The following is a 6619-nucleotide window of genomic DNA, read 5'->3' as shown; positions in this document are numbered from 1 at the left end:
CTTTGGAATGCAGTTTCTGCACTATCACATCCAGTTTTAATTCTGGGTGATATGAATTCACATGGTACTGGGTGGGGCGAGCCATATGACGATCGCAGAGCGGCTATTTTCTATGATTTGTGCGACGATTTCACTTTGAACGTTTTGAATACAGGTGAAGTGACACGCATTGCATCCGACGGTAGAGAAAGTCGGCTTGACCTTTCTTTGGGATCAAGTTCACTATCATTCGATTGCTCGTGGAAGGTGATCGAAGATCCTCATGGTAGTGATCACTTGCCCATTATAACCACCATAAAACATAATTGCGAAAGGTCAGACGAGCCAATTCAGGTTCCTTTTGACCTCACTAGGAATATCGATTGGCAAAAGTATGCAGAAGCGGTATCTTTTGGGGTTGAATCATCCAATCCTCTCCCACCTTTGGATGAGTATCGATTCCTGTCTGAACTGATTTACAGAAGTGCATTAGAATCACAAAAACGACGCGTTCCAAGTGCAACCTTCAAAAGAAGACCAGCCACACTTGGCTGGGATGATGATTGCACTCAACTGTATCTTAAAAAATCTGATGCCTTCAAAGCTTTTCGTAAGCATGGCACCTCGGATCTTTATCAAGAATACGAAAAACTTGAAAGACAACTGAGGAACTTGATAAAAGCGAAAAAGCGTAGTTATTGGCGACACTTTATTGAGGGTCTCTCAAGAGAAACTTCGATGACAACGCTTTGGAGAGTGGCTCGCAACATGCGAAACCGCTCTTCTTCTAATGAGAGTGACGAATACTCCAACCGTTGGATATTCAGCTTCGCGAAAAAAGTCTGCCCAGACTCAGTCCCAGCACAACCGATTTCTTGGGAAACATCCCCAAGAGACGATTCTCTGGACAGACCATTCTCAATGCTGGAATTTTCTATAGCTCTTCTTTCATCAAACAATTCTTCTCCGGGACGCGATATGATAAAGTTCAATCTTCTTAAGAATCTCCCAGATATCGCGAAAAGACGATTACTAGACCTGTTCAACTCATTCATGGAGAACAACATTGTTCCGCTGGAATGGAGACAGGTCAAAGTAATAGCTATTCAAAAGCCTGGTAAACCAGCGTCTGATCATAATTCATACCGCCCAATTGCTATGTTATCATGTTTAAGGAAATTGTTGGAAAAAATGATCCTATCGCGACTCGACCATTGGGTTGAATCGAATAACTTGCTTTCAAATACACAATTCGGGTTCCGCAAGGGCAAAGGAACAAACGATTGTCTAGCGTTGCTTTCAACAGATATTCAACTGGCCTTTGCGGAAAAGGAGCAATTGGCTTCAGTTTTCTTGGATATTAAGGGCGCTTTTGATTCAGTTTCCATAGAAATATTGTCAGAAAAACTGCACAATAGTGAACTTCCCGGAATTCTAAATAATTTCTTGTATAATTTGTTGTCAGAAAAACAAATGAGCTTCAATCTCGGACAACTGACAACTTCCAGAATTAGCTACATGGGCCTACCCCAAGGCTCATGTTTAAGTCCCTTGCTTTATAATTTCTACGTGAAAGACATTGATAGCTGTCTGGAAGGACAATGCACGCTAAGACAACTTGCAGATGATGCTGTGGTTTCTCTCAAAGGCCCACATGCAGAAATGTTGCAAAGACCATTGCAAAATTCCTTAAACAATCTTTCCATTTGGGCAAGAAATTTAGGGATCGAGTTTTCTCCGCAAAAAACTCAATTGGTTGTGTTTTCAAGAAAGCGGAACCCAGCCCAACTGAAACTCAATCTTTTGGGAATAGAAATCGACCAGTCTTTGACTTCGAAATACCTTGGGGTCTGGTTTGATTCAAAAGGCACTTGGGGTACCCAAATCAAGTATTTGGTGCAAAAATGTCAACAAAGGATCAATTTTCTACGCACAATTACCGGCACATGGTGGGGTGCTCACCCGGAAGACCTCATAAAACTTTACAAAACGACTATTCTCTCGGTTCTCGAGTATGGCTCTTTCTGTTTCCACTCAGCAGCAAACTGCCACCTATTAAAGTTGGAACGAATTCAATATCGTTGTCTGCGTATTGCCCTCGGGTGCATGCACTCAACGCATAATGCGAGCCTAGAGGTCCTGGCAGGGGTGAAACCTCTCCAGAACCGCTTCTGGGAGCTCTCGCTAAGGTTACTTATCAAGTGTGGAGTGAGCAACACACTTGTGATTGAAAACTTCGAAGAAATGCTCACTCTGAATACTCAGTCAAAATTTATGAGAATCTATCTTTTCTACATGTCATCTGACATAAGCCTCCCAGGTTATAATCCACCTCGTGTACACTTCACCAATGACAGTTCCTCTGTTAAATACGATCTGTCAATGAAACAAGCTATTCATGGAATTCCAGATCAACTTCGATGTATATCTATTCCTCGCATTTTTAACGAAAAGTACCAACATGTCAATTCCTGTAAGAGATTCTTCACTGATGGATCTCGCATATATGGATCCACTGGTTTCGGTGTCTTCAATGAAAATTCCACCGCCTTCCGCAAACTTCAGGAACCTTGCTCGGTTTATGTTGCTGAGCTGGCAGCAATCAACTTCGCTTTGGGGATGATTTCCAACATGCCCGTAGACCATTTCTTCATCTTCTCGGATAGCCTTAGTTCTATTGAGGCACTTCGGTCGATGAAACCTGTAAAACATCCATCTTACTTTCTTACAAAAATAAGGGAGCAGATGGGTGCACTGGTCGAAAGATCATACAAGATTACCTTTGTATGGGTCCCCTCACATTGCTCAATTTATGGCAATGAGAAGGCGGACTCTCTCGCAAAGGTGGGCGCACAGGAAGGTGAGATCTATGATAGAAGAATTTCACATGATGAATTTTTCCATTTTGTTCGCCAGAGTTCTCTTCAAAGTTGGCAAAATGATTGGCGAGATGGCCAGCTGGGACGGTGGTTACATTCCATTATTCCTAATGTTTCCTTGCGAGCGTGGTGGCATGGTTTGGATGTAAATCGAAATTTCATTCGCGTAATGTCAAGGCTTATGTCCAACCATTACTCGCTAGATGCACATTTACACAGGATTAACCTCGCGTTGAGCAATGTTTGTACTAAGTGCGGTTCCGGTTATGATGACATCGACCACGTAGTTTGGCAATGCCCGGATAATGACGCCTCCAGAGCGCTACTATTGGATACCCTTGAGGCCCGAGGTAGACAACCCTTTGTTCTTGTGAGAGATGTGTTGGGCACTCGCGATGTCACTTATATGCTATGCATTTACGACTTTCTTCGTTTGTCTTGTATAAAGGTTTAATTCTCTTGTGTTTTCTCCCCCAGTTTTTTTTCTCTCTGTTTTCGTCTTTGTGTTGTTCCTGGCCATCCGGCAGATGAAAAGCCCGCTACAATCTGGTGCTGAACCACTATGAAGACAACGAACACGCCATTACGTTATACCTTCCGGATGAGCTTCAGAGAACCCTTACCCCCAGTCCTTACCACGCCCATCCTAAAAGCATATGTGACCCACTAATCTCGAGCTGCCACGAGTATCCTGGCTCCGTCCCATACTAACTATGTTGAATAAGAATCATATTTGTACATAAAATACAAAAAATGAGTTTTGGCTCCGCAAAGCGTTAAACGCGATTGAGCCCCAAATAAATGAACTAGTAAAAAAAAAAATAAATTTAATGTAAACTTTATAAATTGCTGCTTAAACTTTGAAAAATTCTTGAAAATGTGTAAATTTTTACACATGTTTTAGAAAAATAAATACTAGTTACGGTGAAACTGGGAGCATTTCCTCATATTTTTTTTCCTCATATTTTTTGAGATATACAGAACAGTCCTAAATATCAGCCAAAAATATAAAAAAGTTGATTTTCCACGAAACAAAAATTACAAAAATGCTCAAACTATACCCCGTCTAAAGGCGGGATTAGGTATTGAAGGGTTAAAGAATCATGTCGATCTGTTGACCCGTTCCCGAGCCTATTCGTGACATACAAACACCATTCCATTTTATTTATATAGATAACGAAGCAATATTTTCAAGATCAGTTTTCGTACACATGTGGAGTATTTAGCAAAGTATCTTGTATTTTTTTTCGTTTCGAAAAATGTTTTTGTTAAACAAAATTTTAAAAAATAATGAAAAATGAAAACCAAAAAATTAGGAAATGGATCTAGGTTCGTCTTAACTTGATGGTATCTCGGGCACCAAGGGAAAGTTCTTCAAGCAGAGCTGCTGGTGGACGATCGACTGGGATATATTGCTTGCCATATTCGATTGGCGAGTGTTTCTCCACGCTTTGTTCCTTGCATTCAGGTCTCCAACCAGGACCGCCCGCCGAGTGAGCTTGTGGGGATATTGTTTCAGGGTCACCGAAAACTCGTACCCAGACAATTAATGCTCACTGCAGGTATAAGAACTTTATATCCGTGTTATACGTACTCTTATGCGGTAAAGTTGCATTGCTTAAGATGCAACAAAAGTGTAATGCGTACAACAGTGGAGACGATATACGTGAATTGCGTGATTTGAAGCGATACTTTATGCAATATTACGACGTTATATAGCAGCTTATACGACTTAATAGTATTAAAAACATTTCTTGTTACCTGAGAGTCGAACTAATCACCTAATCACCTTTGGATTATCGTGCCACACCTTACACTTTATTTATTATGATATTCTAACTCTCCTCAGTTTTTGTTGAAATACCCAAGCAACACACATGTTATAATAGAGTTACGACAGCGCAAGTTTTGGTTGTATAGAAGTTTATTTGACGTAATTTTAACATTGTGTTGAAATAACGTAAAATAAACTTCTATACAGCCAAAACTTGCGCTGTCGTAACTTTTATATAACATGTGTGTTGCTTGGGTACACTTGGTTTACCTGCGCTGTGCGTGTTTGGTAGACTATTAGGAGTAAAAAACGCCAAAGCGTGATTTCCTGCACTTTATTCACTTTATTCACCTCTCTGGCTAGCATCACTCGTTGTTGATTGTCATGGCCACAAAACACAAACGATGAGTTTGCAATCATAATGATGGCTCTTCACTTACTTGTAGCATTTTGGCACTGCTTCCACAGTCAAACAGCACGTCTTTCATTGTTATCTTATATCAAATCGCATTGTATCAACGTAAAAGATTCTAGCTTATGCGAGTTTGTATGCACACTTTAACGAGTTAATCTTTACAATTATGCGATTTAATTCGTACACCAATGCGAGCTAAACTGACTTAATATACGGGTTTGGTCCATCGGGATGGAAAATAATTTGTGGGCCAGAATTCTGGTATTTCGATGTTGTTGACCGCTATGGAGCTGGAGGTCAACCCTATCATCTTGGATTTCCCAAGTAACAATTCCATTGCTGATTGGTGTTGATTGATTTTTATTAAGGTTTTATTACAGAAATAATTAAAACTCACAGTTTTATGACTGCTTTTATGAAAACCATTGATAAAATGTTTTGTAGAATACTTGAAGATATCCATAAAGACAAATTTCAAGAGTAAACAAAACCCTCCGATATGTAAACCTTCTGACAAGCATTATTACCACTATTCCTTTTTGGGCCACCCTAATGAAAAACCGCGAATTCTCAAAGCAGGCAATTTTAAAGCAACAGCTTGAAACTATGTTTACAGTGACCCCACAATTTATGAATCGGCAAAAATGACCACAGTTTATGGATCACTCCATTTGATCAACGTGGTGATTCACAAATAGTGTACAAAATTAAAGTGATTCATCGGTGTGGGGTCACTGTATTTGCAGATAGAATGAAGAGGAAATACAAATTTAACTATTAACAATATTTCTTTTGAGCTAAACCAATCATTTACTTACATTTTATAGTGTTTTTCTCAAATATTCTGCTTTTCCCACAGGTATTGCGGCTCGCAGTCGGGTGCCTTTTGAAATCCTGAACTACCTAAATAGAACACTTTTACACTTTTTTGATTCACATAATAATTCATTTGTAAATGCCCTTACCTCGAACAGTGCCTCAAATCGCAAATATCCCTTCTCGCTTACAAAAACTTTCAATTTTAGTTGCAAAAACCACCAAGTTAATTACGATAAATATAAGAGCTCAAATCAACTATACCTCTTCAATTACCATTTTATAATTTTTCTTCCTTCTGTTTCTGTTTGTTTTTATTTACTTTATTTCGCCTTCTCACTTTCTCTCTCCCCAACATACCTTCTGACATCTATGCTCAGCGCACGGTCGATGGATGCTGGGTTGCCTCGTCCGGTGTCCGCATGTTGCGCAATGGTTGCGCTGTCGAAAGGTGGTACGGGGCTGTGCCAACAACCACAATAAAACTGTTAAAACTCTCAACAGATGGCGATCCGTTCGATTAGTAACGACATCTGTTGGTGGAAAAGCAGAAACTACGACACTGCTAGGTTTATTGCGGTCATCATAAAAGCAAACTTGCTTTCGTTTTATTTTCGCTGATTATGGTCGTCGCCATATTGAAGAATTAGCTTACGTGAATGGATAATAGTTAATTTGCTTAAATTAGCAATGAATTGATAGTTTGCCACCATTTTCATAACATGCTCACATAAATAAACTCTCTCTGCTGAGTTT

The sequence above is a fragment of the Aedes albopictus genome, chromosome 2 (assembly GCF_035046485.1).
Source record: "Aedes albopictus strain Foshan chromosome 2, AalbF5, whole genome shotgun sequence".
NCBI classification, from domain to species: Eukaryota; Metazoa; Arthropoda; class Insecta; order Diptera; family Culicidae; genus Aedes; species Aedes albopictus.
The sequence above is the reverse complement of the archived record's forward strand: the minus strand, read 5'-3'. Positions refer to the sequence as shown.